The sequence below is a fragment of the Balaenoptera borealis genome, assembly GCF_965194805.1.
Source record: "Balaenoptera borealis genome assembly, chromosome: X".
In the NCBI taxonomy this organism is placed as follows: Eukaryota; Metazoa; Chordata; class Mammalia; order Artiodactyla; family Balaenopteridae; genus Balaenoptera; species Balaenoptera borealis.
The window spans coordinates 6,245,804-6,259,737 of record NC_138881.1 but is presented as its reverse complement, the minus strand read 5'-3'; the positions used below and the strand labels follow the sequence as shown (position 1 = coordinate 6,259,737).

The 13,934-nt window shown below is 42.1% G+C and overlaps 1 protein-coding gene across 7 annotated transcripts in view; it reads right to left on the bottom strand.

Annotated features, from left to right (window-relative positions):
- Positions 1-13,934, bottom strand: part of LOC309619949 (uncharacterized protein) — a 552,071-nt gene that overhangs the window by 165,987 nt on the left and 372,150 nt on the right. Inside the window, exon 7 of one of the 7 annotated variants that reach the window (XR_014239283.1) lies at positions 7,051-8,597. The exons of the other annotated variants lie outside the window; for them this stretch is intronic. The gene's annotated coding sequence lies outside the window, so the exon portion shown is untranslated. Of the gene's footprint in view, positions 1-7,050; positions 8,598-13,934 lie in introns of those variants that run through there. 7 annotated transcript variants of the gene reach the window in all.

The following is a 13,934-nucleotide window of genomic DNA, read 5'->3' as shown; positions in this document are numbered from 1 at the left end:
TTCACAACACGTCTCTGGTGGCTCCTCGTTCCAGACAGTCATGGGAACCACTTCCTGGTCAAACAGTTGGCAACGTCTTCCTGAGGAGCCAAGCGGGGAGGTGAGAGATTGTGGTCCCGCCCGACCCCGCACATCTGGATCTGTGTGATGTGCTGAGGTGCAGATAAAGCAGGTAGCTGCTTGTGCCTGGGTGTGTGTGTGTCTGTCTGTCAGGCATGGCTGGAGATCAGCACAGGGTGGGAAGCGGCTTGATGAGCTGCCCTGTAAGTAGGAAAGACTAAGGGCAAAGACTCCATTGAGAGGAAACTTTTCCACGGTTCTAAGATAACTGTCAAAGCAGGAACAGCAAGTCCACAAGCCAGGGTTATGCTTTCATGATTTAAACCGAACTGTGTGGGTCAAGCATCCCGGATTCCTAGGAACAATTCCTCTAATGGGAAAAAAAAAAATTGATAGGCAGAATCAGTAATAATCTTTAGGCATATGACATACACTGGACACAAATTTTCTCTTAATTTTATGTCCCCTTGACTCCTGGATCCACAGTATAAACAAATCATCCTGTTACATCAAGATTCCAGCCTTCCTCCCTGAGGTTCCTTAGAGAAATGACAGCTCAGATATCCCATATCTCGGTGTTAGGCAAGGGGAGAGATCATGCTGGATTTCCCTTTCTCCCAGCAGCCGGACTCGCATTTCTCAACCTTCTCTTCACACACACAAGAAGCAGAGAACTTCCTGCCAAAGAAAGGGCCTGGATTTGCACAGCCAGTTGCATCCTGAGCCAGGAGGGAGATGATCTTTGTTTTGAAGCTCTGGACACAGGACATAGCTCCCCCTTCCTCTGTGTCCGGTTTCCCCCTCTGCAAACAGGGATACACTTCCTACCTGCCTCGCAGGTAAATTAGCGACTATCGTGTCAGATAACAGGGTGGAAATGCTGAGATGCCAGCCTAGGAAGCTCCACGCAAGCTGAAAAGTACGGTTCTTGCTTTCACTGGTGCGACCCTCGGAATGTGTACAAGGCGGTGTATGCAAACTCGGAAAGCTGTGGGCCGTAACTTGAGAATGCCAACGGCCGCCAGCATCTTTGTTCCTGTGCTCCGAGTGGCAGCCAGCAACGACGAACAGCTTCCCTTCTGCGTGGTGCTCCCATGCTCAGTTGACGGGCTGGCGGAGACAGCCCTTCCCTGTGTTATCAGGAGACTCGAGAATCTTGGACACATCTTTGGTGTCTGCTTGGCACGGAGGCCTGGAGCAGTTTCACCTCCTCATCTGGATCCTCTTTCAGTCTCGCAAACACAGTTAGCGGCTTCAATAGAGGCTGTGCCTGATTTTAAGGCTTTGCAGATCACGCTAGGCAGACGAGAATCAGTGGGCAGAGATGAAGTTAAATCAAGACACACATTTTTATGCAATGTAGGCTTGGCAGAGTGAGAATGAGAGATTTTTAAAACAAGAGACTGGTTCCTTTCTTTTCCCTCCCCAAATAATCCTTGCTTCAGATGCTACCTTTTTAGGTTACGTTTAAGGAACGAATTTCTGAATGGAAAGGTGCTCCTCTTAAGTATTTTCCGGGAGAGACTGGACCATGAATTTGTGATTTTGAGAAGAACACCTAGCGGGGGAGTGTTGCTACTCACTTTGGAACTTTTCTGGCAACACGCCCGCTGCCTACTTTCTTAGAGAATGGGGCCTCTCTTGGGGCAAGAGAAAGAGCGTAGACAGAAGGCAGTTTTGCTATTAAGCCAGAAAATAAAAGGGCGTTTTAAGGACAACTCCGGCTACTAGCTTCTTTAAAAGGTTTAAGGCAATAAAAGAGGTCTGTTTGCTGAGCTGAAAGTAAAACCCTCTTACACCTTCACAAATGTGGAGACTTTCCCTTTCTAGGAAGATGGCCCCGGAACATGGAAATACTCACCGGTACCAAGAAGAGTTTGAAAAAAAAAAAAAGAAGGAAAATGAAACCATGGTCTGGACAGGTTACTTTCTGCAAATAAATTTTACTGTTGCAATAGGACGATGCCATGACTAGGGGATGCATCTTTCTGCCCTGGAACCTTCTCCTTGGATGCCAGTCTCAAGATGGATGAGGGTCTATTTGGGGTCTTCTGACTTCATCCAAGTCTTGGGCAACCTGAACTGACAGGTAAAAGCGTCACACACTTCAGCTGACACCAAGACGGCTAACTGGCCCGTACAAGGCATGGGTGTCACAAAGCCATGGATACCTGGTCTCTACAGGTTAAAAAGATCTAATAATTTTAAACGCAATGGGATCTTTTTCAGTGTGGCCAGTAGCCTCAGTTTGGGATATTTTCCATAGCCGTAGTTTTGGATAATAGAAGTAATTTACCCCAACTAGCATCCTGAAGGGTGTCTTTGCTTGCACTTGTTCAGCACAGACTTTTAGGTGAAGATCTTTGTTCAGACCCTGGTCCAGGAGATTTTCTGCTGAATTTTCCTGTAACGTGCCAGACAGGGAACAGTTTAGGCTCTGCAGTGCACACGGTGTCACTTGCAACTGCTTGATGCTGCCACTGTAGCACGAGACGGCCACAAACAACACACAAACAAGTGAATGGCACTGGGTCCCAATAAAACTTTACTTCATCAAACAAGTGGAGGGCCAGATTTGGCCCACAGACTGTAGTTGGTTGACTCCTGCTCTAGAAGCTGATGTCCAGGTATCCAGACTCTGGTGTCCTGGGCATTGGGGCAATAGCTTAAAGCAGGGGTTGGCAAAGTGCAGCCAATGGACCAAATCTTCCCAGTTTACCCAGTGAAATGTTACAAACAAGCAGGATAAATGAACTACAGTGAATTATAGCAACATGTAGCAATATCTTAGAAACCTGATACTCAATGAAATAATCAAGTCACTAAACACTGCATATTGAATATCATTTTTTATAAAGCACAGAAGCAATTAAAACTGACCTGCTTCAGTGTTGCTATACATCAGCCTCACCGGTTGTAAAATTGAATAGAGATGGAATTATGCAGTGTGTGCTCTCTTTTTTTTTTTTTTTTTAAATCTGGTTTCTTTCCCTCAACTTATTCATTTTGAGATTCATCCATACTGCTGCATGTAATGATGGTTTCTTCATTTTTATGCTGAGTAACCATCCAGGTACCGCAATTTATCTTTTCTCCTGTTGACAGACATTGTTGTCACTTCCAGTTTGTGTCTACTATGACGAAAGCTGCTGACATTGGTGCATCCATCTTCGTATGGACATATACGGTATCAGGTCTGGGGTAAACCCTATGAGGGACTTGTTGGGTTGGACCATGGGAGGCGTGTGTAACTCTGTAAGAAAATGCCCCATTGTTTTGCAGCGTGACATTTCACATCCCCAGCAGCCATGATGAGTGATACAGTTGCTCAACATCTTCACTGACACTTGCTATGGTCGGTCTTCTTAATGGCCATCATTTTGGCCAGTGTGTACTTACATCTCATTGTGGTTTTCATTTGCATTTTCCTGATGATAAATGATAGTGAAAATGATCAGTCCACAGTTCCCTGGATGTGAGGAGAAGAAAGGTGGCCATGAAGTACAACGAGGGATGCAATAACATTTTGGGGTGACTGAAATAGCTCCATCTCATTATGGTACTTGTTACGTGAGTATACACCTGTTAAACTTGAAAACAGATGTATCTTGCTATACGTGACCTCACCTCAACAGAACTAATACTGACAGATGAAATGGATTTGAAAAAGTCACAAAACAAAATCTACTTAGGGACAAATACACGTGTAATAAAATTCTATTTAAAAAGATAATAAAAAGCACAAAAATTAAATATAGTGGCCGTTACTGGGAAGAGAAAAGATGACATGATAAAAGAGGAATACAGAGATCAACTTAGCTTCACAGGCATTCGGAGGGTCCATCGGCGTTAACTTTATTCTTATGTGACATAACTTATACATAGAACAGTATGCCGTTTGGATACATAAAGCACTGCATAAAACATTCTACTTATAAAAACAAGCTCTTCATGTTTGGGTTAGAATATTATAAGTGGTCACATTCCAAGTACTTTTTTTTACCCCACATGTTTGTAATGTGGGATACACTGTGGTGGTCGATAATGTTAGGGTCTTGTCTGACAGGACGAGATTGTTCAGAAAAGACGCTGAAAGATTCTGAGGATATAGTAAAACGTTTTCAGTGGGAGTCAATAAATAATTTTAAATTGAAGGGGGCCATATAATCTGATTTATGCTTTTACAGAGGACATTTAAACGCACATCAGTAAGTGAAGAAGCCAGTGGGAGAAGGTTACATGTTGTAATGATTCCAACCATATGACATTTTGGAAAAGACAAAACTAGGGAGGTGGTAAAAGAATCAGTGGTTGCCAGGGCTTATTGGGGAGGGAAGGATAAACAGGCACAGCACAGAGGATTTTTAGGGCAGTGAAAATACTCTGTGTGAGATTCTGACGTCATACGGAAGGATACATGCCGCTACACATTTGTCGGTTCCCAGAGAATGTACAACACCACGTGTACACCCTAGGGTGAACTACGGACTCTGGGTAATCGTGATGTGTCAATGTAAGTTCATTCTTGGTAAAAAAAAAAAAAAAAAAAGTACTGTTTTTGCTGACTGATGCTGGTAACAGGAGAGGCCGTGCATATCCGTGGCTGGGGTCGGGGAGGGGGGAGGTAGGTGGGACATCTCTGTACCTCCCTCTCAATTCTGTTGTAAAACTAAAACTCTCCTAAAAATAGCCTTTCGATAAAGATCAGCAGGGCCGCTGCACAGTGGCTGAGGGGAGTGGAAGCGGAGAAGTGGTTGGGGTGTGTACTGCAGGGCGCCCGGGGCGTGGCGGGTAAAGGTGAAGCTGCATAAGGGAGATATAGCTTTGAAAGGCACATTCTAGAGTTCTTATGGATGGAATTTGCTGGCGCTAGGCCACAATTTAATAATACCTCTCATACGGTACACCTCAGCGAATACTTCACCCCTGTGAAGCTTCTGTATAACGCTGGGCTCTTGTTAGAACCTACTTGGTCAGCTTGCTGGGTCATTCTATGAGTTCATAGTGGTCAGTTTTATCTTATGTTGCTGTGAGATTTAGAGGCCAGGTTTGACAGCTAAAAGCCAGAAATAATAACCACGTGCCAGCTGCGATTCTCTTTTGGACGTTAATCTTCTATGAGTCTTGGACCAGGGGCAGGCAACACGTGGCATTGTGGGCAATTCACACACGGAGGGCTTCCCATGACATTCTCCACTGAAGGAATGTCAGTGATGAGAGAGTCCCATCACTCCAAAGTAATTCATTCAGAACTTTCTCTACAGAGACCATGATACTTGGCTCAGCCGCAGAAGAATAATACTGACTTTGCATATCACAGAAGTCCATCTAACTATAAAAATATATCGTTTAAACTTTCATTGGTTAACAGAGAGCTTTTAAAATAAGGGTCGAATTATTCCTAGAAAAGAAAAATGAACAAGCCCACAGTCTGCCGTAATGCTTTCAGTTTTCCCCACATTCACTAACCCCACGGGTCACCTCCATCCGCAGGGTGTAGAAGCCTGCACTTTTTGGTCACCATGCAAGTTGTCATTTTCTGAGGTCAACCCTCCAGGCTTCTCTTCCAGATGTTCACGTGAGCCTTTCACTCGAGCGTTCTGTTCCCCCAACCATAGTCCATTCCCTCCAGCCTTGGCTTAGTGATCAATGTTTGAGGGATTTTAGGACGGAACTATTTTAGGAAGTTAGTACTTTTAATTCTGTCAGTGAGGACCTTCCTGTATTGTTTTGTTACAAGAGCATTTCAGTTTCACAACAAGGCACTCAGCCTGGGGAATGAACATTCAGAAGACAAACGTCTATGCATAAGCCGAGGTCAAAGTTACAGCAGACTGGCCCTCAGTTACTGCCGTTAGTGAAGAAAAGGCAGGTGTGTAACTTGAAACGAATTCAACTTCCCGTCCTCCTAAGCACCTGCGTTTTACTGTCAGGGTAACTAGTCACAGAGTTACTGGGAATTTGAATGCAGCCAATTCAATAATAAACTATCTAAATAAACAGGGAAGAACTTTTACTGACTGTAGTTTGATGAAAACAATGGAAAGGCACAATCCCGTGTGGATTTCATCTCCACCAATTGCTAATGCTGAATGGAAGTATGGCAGGGAGTGTACAGTCCAACCACAGCCCATGATTACAAGCCAGCAAAGCCCCAAAGCCCACCGGGGAATGATAAAAGTGCAATTTTCCATACCCCTGCTCGCCTTTCACACATTGCTGGTTAACTGAAACACCACACAGTAAAGGAAAACATTTCTCAACATACAGGTATTCCAGGGAGCGTCAGGAGGGCCAGGAGAAGATTGAGGGTTTGTCTGTTCCTCGTATCACGTCCTCAACAGGCCAGGATGCTGGGAGGCTGATTTTGAACATCTGTTAAGAACTCTGCGCTTTCTCTCAGTAACTGTCGCTCCTTGTACGAAGGATGGTCCCAATGCCATGCAATCAAATACTCTGACCGCAATCTGAAATCATCTATTCAATTGTTTAGAAACTGAGGCATAATTTAACCTAGAGTGAACTGCACAACTTTCAAGAGTGCAGCGCCATGATCCTTCCCTGCTTGTACACCTGTGCAAGCAGGACCTAGGTGACGCTACAGAACAGTTTCTACACCTCAACAAACCTCCCTCTGCTGACACATTTAGTGCGCCCAAGACCACCTCTATTCTCACTACTATCGTCATGGGTTAGTTTAGACTGATTCTGAATTTTGTACAAGTGTTTCCAAAGTATAGTAACCCAGGTATAGCTAGACACCTAGACATATTCCTATATGTAAACGTCTGTATTTACATTAAGCCACACGTGAGGTCTCCAACCCTAATCCACGACCAGTCTCCTGCCTGGCAGTCCGCAACCTTCCACATCGACACTGAGAAGTCTGGCTCCTACCACCCACTTTTTTTTGTTGGGTGATGTCTAATTGTTGCAGCACCAAAAAGATTATACATTCTCCTTTGAGTTGCCTTTGCTTATCAAAAATCAATGCATTCGGGCTTCCCTGGTGGCGCAGTGGTTGAGAGTCTGCCTGCCAATGCAGGGGACACGGGTTCGAGCCCTGGTCTGGGAAGATCCCACATGCCGCGGAGCAACTGGGCCCATGAGCCACAATTACTGAGCCTGCGCGTCTGGAGCCTGTGCTCCGCAACAAGAGAGGCCGCGATGGTGAGAGGCCCGCGCACCGCGATGAAGAGTGGCCCCCGCTTGCCACAACTAGAGAAAGCCCTAGCACAGAAACGAAGACCCAACACAGCCATAAATAAATAAATTAATAATTGAAAAAAAATGTTTAAAAAAAAAAAATCAATGGACTCTGTGCGGTTCTGTTTCTGACTCTCTATTCGGTTCCTTTGGTCTCCCCATCCCTGGATTAAATCAAGAAGCACGTGGAGTGTCCAGCACAGACACACCCTCAGTAGACGTCAACCACTGTGTCCCCGTGTTCTCTCTGCTTCCTGCGTTCTGTGACTGCATCTGTATAATGGACCAAAGAAACTAGTAAGTGTAACAACAGACTTATTAATATTGTTATTGTTAATAACAATATTAACATTAATAACCAGCAGCTTTACTCACTGCTACCTCCTGTATTCCTCTGCTCACTATGGGAATAATGAGACCCTGCAGGAGAATGACAGCGAGTGCACGTGATGAAATCCTCAGAGTATGTGCCCCAGCAGAAGCCAAAAGGAAGCTGCCTTTCAAAACCGATGGCAGAAGTTTTATTTCTTGCCTTTGCCCGAAGCTTTCCAGTATAACCTTCTTATCTCATTTTCGATACCGACTCCCTTTTCTCTAAAAGCGAGGCACGGAAGGCCACGTGCTGTATGTCCCATTTCTATGAAATGTCTAGAACAGACAAAGACATAGTAGGGTAGTGGTTGCCTGCTGGGGCGGCTGGGTGGTACACAGCACAAAGGTACAGGTTTCCTTTTTAGGGTAATACAAATGTTGTGGAATTAGACAGTGGTGACGGTCACACAGATTTATGAATAGACTAAAAAACATCGCACTGTAGATTTTAAAAGGGTAAAATATATGGTATGTATAGTATATCTCAATTTTTTAATAAAGATCAAGAAGATACTTACTCTATTTAAAAAAATCTTCTTAAATCGGCCTAAACTCCAAGGGTTAAAAAAATATACTAAGTTGCCTGCTAAATGGGACTCAAATGTTTTCTTCTTTATTGTAAAAGCAATGCAGCATTCCAGAAAGAGAATGATAGAAGGAGAAAGACCGCACCGATATTTCTTTCATTTAATTTTTGCTAGGCTTTTCTTCTGTTTACTAGCTCTTTAATTACACGTTTCCCATTATATCTCAAGCTTATAGTTTTAATCTAGAAAAGTGAGAGTTCCAAAATATAACTGATGATTCCAGAGAGGCTTCCTGACACTGCAGCTGCATAGCTCACCAGCATCTATAAGGTCGTGCTGTGAATCTCACCACCACTGCCGCATCGCGACGTTCCCGGTCATCGTTACTCCGGCGGGGCCCAAACGCTCTGTGCATTGTGTCACTCCCTGGTTCTGCCGCCGACAGGACGAAGAGAAATCAAAGGCTAAGAGTGCGATACACCAGTACAGACTTCAAGTTTTGCGTGTGGTCTAGACTCATGCATTGTGCAAAATAGTTTGGGATTGCCGTGTACACACTACTATATTTAAAGCAGATAACAAGGACCTACTGTAGAGCACAGGGAACTCTGCTCAGTATACTGTAATAACCTAAATGGGAAAAGAATTTGAAAAAGCATAGAGACATGTATATGTATAACTGAGTCACTACGCTGTACCCCTGAAAGTAACACAATATTCTTAATCAACTATGCTCCAATATAAAATAAAAATTAAAAAAAAATAGAATGGTAGGTTCTGCAGGAAGCAATCTTTTTCATAAGGTCAAGTTAAACAAACTATTTCTCTTTATCAACTGACTTTTTATTTTCTAAGAGTGGTTTTGCCACAGAAACTGCACTAGCAAAGTGCTGGGTGGTGAATCCTGGTGAGAAGTGAAATCAAATGGCACGTGGGTTCTATTCAGAACAGGTTTTCAACAGGAACACCTGGAAAACAGGTGCCATCTAACACTTTATAATGGGTGACATTAAAGGTTAAAATAATTCAACTTGTTGACAAAGTTTTGTGCCAAAAGTGTGCTTTGAAGATCACAATAAATGGCTTTTTAAACGATGCCGCAACTGTCATAATGCTTTGTCTATGACACATGATCCCACCGATCATACATTGATGCAAGCACGTGCTAGACACAGCAGCATTCTCAAACACCTGCCTTTTCTACTTCCCCAAATGCAAGCCCTAGCACTCTGTGACGAAATGACCCAGCGTGTGGACTTGGACCACGTGAGAGAAGCCAGAGTGATTCCACAAGCTGGAGATGCCCCACAAGGCAGTCTCATGACTGTGCTGCAGCGGCTCTGTCCTGGGCGCCACACAGACGCCCCAAACACAAGACTTTAACACCTGCAACCAGATATGGTCTCATTTGCAATGTCCCGTTCATTTCACCAGATTGAAAGGGACCCTATCATACTTTGATCTGCTCTATCCTCAAGCCGAAGCTGAGGGCGCTCAACAGAGGAACAATCAGAGCCTTTCATGTATCTGTGAATAAGCCAGGCATCAAGAAGGCAGCAGAAAAGTACTTCCAATGATGTGAAAAAAGAGACTGATTTACGGGAGTAAATACATTTTCAAAATGTACACTGCATGTCCAGGTAAAACAAAAACAAAACTCTTTAAAATATTTCGCCAGTGTGTCAGTTGGGAAACATCCACTGAAAGAAATGTCAGCATCTACCTTGTCAGACCCTTTCTGTGTTGCCAGGAGTAATTTCTCCACCTGGAAACCAACAGATATTAAGAAGAGTAACATTACAAAGTTTGACTTGGCCAAAAATTGACAAATTAGGATCCTGTTGTCTAAAGAGCAATGGAATTTATTTCCAGATTATGGCACAGGTGGGCTTCATTGTCAGCAGGGTAAGTTTTAAAACCTTCACTGGGACCTTTATGGGAAAAGAATGCCAGTACATATTAGCTAAACTACCTCATACACGTATTTTATACTGACGGGATATAAGCTACCTTGCTTGATGGTGGAAATAAAGTACCCGAGTACATAAAGCTGAGTAGCTTTCCCCTGCTGAGAAGGATATTATTAGTGTCGAAAATCTGGTATCGTGTGGAGTCTGCAAGTCTTCTATCCTGAAAGATAATCAAATTCAGTAGGAGAGAGTTTCAATTATTCACCTAATAAGCAAATAGCGCAGGCACTTAGAATGTAGTAGCCCTGTAATACTGAGACTTGGTTCTGTGTTTAGTTCTTCCTGCCATCCCCCTACAATGTGTGTAACCTTTTACTGTCTTAAACAAATGAGATTTTGCTCTAATGTCATTTGGATGATGAGCAAAAGCTGTGAGAACGTAATTTGTCATAGAAAGAGTGAAAAACGGAGGTGACATTCATGAATTAGCATCAACAGAATGTTTGACCAAATGGGGAGAAAGACAGCAACGGCATACACTGGCCAAAGAGCTAAAAAAAACTAAGACACACGGGGAGAACACTGGTACGAAACGAACGGGATGCAGGCATTCACAATCCTTCCTTGAAGCGGTCGGTGTCTGCATATTTCGGAGGAAACCAGGTCTGGTGAACACCACGATGTCAAATATTACAGCCGTGTCTACAGGACCACGAAAGCTTTTCCAATGGCCACGTTGTAAACTGTGCCAAAAGCGAGCCTGACTTCAAAGGTACTAAGACCTATGCCATGTGTTTGAAGTTCAGAAAACAATGGCTATATTCATTTCTACAAAGTAGTCATTTAAGGGAAAAAGTTACTTTTTCATCCTGTTGCCATCCAGGAACTTCAAAATATTCAAATGCATGGCAAAATATATGATCCCGACTCTACAGAAGTGAATTAAGACTTTGATGCTAGGTTTATGCAAGTTCTAGCGAATGAAGTCTTTCTGTAGAAAGTTGTTTCAAACAAGGGAGTGATGACATTATTATGAGATATTTAGGCGATAGTTGTAGGCGGAAACCTATAGCTTTTCACTGGATTGTTTCTCCTGATGAAACATTATTTTGCTACGATGTGTCTTTTACATCTTTCCCAGCCTAATAAACAGAAAGGGTACAAAATGGCATAACTGTTGTGGGGGGGGAAGTGTTGTCTAATATTTATAAAACAGAAGCAAAAGATATAGGTAGACTGAATTTTGTAAATAATGTAAGAATAAGGTCACCAAGCATACATACATATATATATATATATATATAATATATAAAGTATATATATTATATATAATATATTATGTATATATATATTATAATTATATATATACACACACACACACATATATATAATATATATATATAATTTTGGGGGGCCAAAAAGCTGATTTCCCTTTGCTTTGCTATCTACATACAGTCACCAATGTTTAAAATGTAAAGTAGGAACCTGATACACTGACAAATGACCTAGAAACCTGTGTCCCCAGTGCATGGAATCAAGCTCCCCTTTGATACAGAACATGGAAACATGAAAAGAGTCATACTTTTTTTTGGTCGCACAGACCAACCATGTTCAATGAGGGAGAGGATGATACAAGAGAGTGAATACCTTGAAGACTGTCTAGTACAGCTTATAAATGTATTTTACAGACCATTCATCTTAACCTAAAAAGTCTCATTCATTTCAGAAGTGTCCAAATGTACATTTTCCCTTGGGATGTAAAGAACTAAAATTTCTGGATAAAATAAGACATGGTTTTAAGGCTTGTGGGAAAAAATATGTTTTAGGCTCAACCGAGAGTTCAAATTATTTGTGAAATATGTTTGGTTCAGCCAACTCTGAGATGTAGTGTGCCAAAGTCAAAATTCCTTTTACTTCAAACTCTAGAGAATTTTCAGGAAATCTAAATCGTATGGCTATTGTTCATTCCTTTGCTCGACTCATCAAATACTTTCCTTTACAAGCTATTTGATGTCCAAAAATTGTTCACATCTGATTTCTTACAGACAGAAGGCCATGTGTGCCAGGAATCTATCAAATTATGCACCCAACATTTTGGGTTTGGTTTATATTTTCTACCTGCTTGGAAAATTTGATGTTGGCCCTACACTGTTTCTTTACTAACTCTGCTTCTCTTCAAAAGCCTTTCTATATATCTAGATGTCTATTCTTGTTATCTACAACTTAAGTGAAAGACACAGGCAAAATAAAAACACAAGTAGAATACCCAAGTCAATCCAGAAATGTAAATTCCAGTAAAAATACAATGTAAGGAATAAAAAGACACAACACATTGAGTATCTTTTAGACCCACGGTGAGGCATCACTGTGGATGTCCCATCTCCTTAAGGACCTAGATGTTGGACCATGTTTCCATCACACATTTGCATCTATATAATGAGGAATTTTTTACTTAAAACCAGGAAATCATAAAACCACCAAACCCTTTCCAGCCCTCTGTAATTTTGACTGCTTAAAATTATTTGATTCTTGCCCTAACTGACGAGCACAGGAATTCCATTAAGAGGCCCCTACGATCCACAAAGGAGGAAATTAAATGCAACAGGAACGTGTCCCAGTCTACAGAGCTGGAGCTCCAGAACAAGGATCCAGAGCGTCACATTCAAGCCGCCATCAACAAAGTTGTCCTTAGGAGAGGAACCTGGAACTACACTTGCATTTAAACCATGAATACGTTGTTGTGGACTTGGGAACATGAATGAACATCTTAGAATATTGTTTTCTACACGTATAATGATAGCAGAAGTGAACGCTTCTATAGCAGTTGCCACATGCCACGAACTGTTCCACTGAGCTTTCACTTCATGGGTTCAATTCTCACAGCAATCGCCCATGAAGGTGTACTGTCATTTTCCCCATTTTGCAAATGAGAACACTGAGGCACAGAGAGGTTAACAAATTTGTCTGAGGTTACACAGCAAATAAGATGTGAAGACATCTTCTCCCAAAGTTTGTGCTCATAACTGGTGCACCTAGGTCCCCTGCTTTAAATCCAGGATAGAGTTGTTGAGAGCTAAAACAGGTAAGGAATTTTGAGTTAAAGTAACCCTGTGGACATTTTCTTCTTTCCTTAAAAGTTAAGCAATCAAATGTGAATGTTTCGACATAACTATGTCTATACCTACACCTACACGTACACCTACACCTATATCTACATCTATTCTTCTAGTCAAATGACATCACATATACCAGAATCCTGTATAAATGTAAAAGAGGACATCTAGAATCCTGTTACTTTAGATAACATAAATTCAGAATGGTTTGTGAAAGTGGTCTTTTATTAAGGAAGGAATCAAACTTCCAAAGTAAATAAAGAAACTCTTTCAATGAAAAAAAAAAATCAAAGATTAGACAGGTCACTGCATTTCTAGGAACAAAACTGAAAACAGCCTCTGCTTTTTGCCCTGTGAACACCCATCAGGAAGGTACCAGAGTCCCAGTTCCCTTCCTAGCATGAATCTGTTTCTTCTAGACCATAGTAAATAGAAACTAAATATGCAATTTGTAATTACTTAATTGCATTTGCTTCTCAGGATATACAGCCACTCATTACCAAATTGCCGGATGCAAATTTTAAAATAGAAGAACACTTTTCTTCTTTTGGGACCAAGAACCTATACACATCACACTGGGAAGACTTGACATTTTCAACAAAAGTTTTCTTTTTTCCCTAGAGTCAGAATTTTGTCACTCATTTTGCCCTTTTTCACTAGGCAGGGGATTTCAGTTTTACCCATTGCTCCATACCCCATCCCTGGGCTCACCCTTTTTTCTTATTGTGATGCAGTGGGTATACACT